Source organism: Brassica oleracea, chromosome C4, assembly GCF_000695525.1.
Source record: "Brassica oleracea var. oleracea cultivar TO1000 chromosome C4, BOL, whole genome shotgun sequence".
Classification (NCBI taxonomy): domain Eukaryota; kingdom Viridiplantae; phylum Streptophyta; class Magnoliopsida; order Brassicales; family Brassicaceae; genus Brassica; species Brassica oleracea.
Genome location: NC_027751.1, coordinates 23,841,640 through 23,842,199, shown reverse-complemented (window position 1 = coordinate 23,842,199; position 560 = coordinate 23,841,640).

Below are 560 nucleotides of genomic sequence, written 5' to 3'. Positions count from 1 at the left end.
AATCGTGGGCAAGAATCAATTGAGACAATTACCTTTTGGAGTATGATATCTTGCATATCTACATTGTTTTATCCATTCCTCCATGTGCATTTTGATCATATAGACTAGGATTTAGCCATGTTTAGGTTGCATTTTGCATACATGAGTCTTTATCAGGTATTGGAGTACCACATGGAGTTCTTGGAGGCATTTGGGTGCATTTGGAGCTCAAAAGAAGTGTTTAAAGCGATCAACGGACGAGTAGCGCACCAGAGCGACCTCACCGGAGCAACGCCGTGAAGTCGCTGTGACACACATCCCGTAGCGATCCAGCCAGAGCGACATGGAGAGGTCGCTCGCGTTTCTATCATGAGACACCCCTCTCAGAGCGACTTGCCAGAGCAACGCTCCGAGGTCGCTCGCGTTTCCATGGCGAGACGACACAAAACAAAGCCCGGAGCGACCTCTCAGAGCGACCCACTGAGGTCGCTCCCGAAGTCCGGAGCGACTTGTTGGAGCGACACACCAAGGTCGCTCGCGTCCTCTCGTCTGGAGACACCAAAGTCGAGCATCCTGGAGCG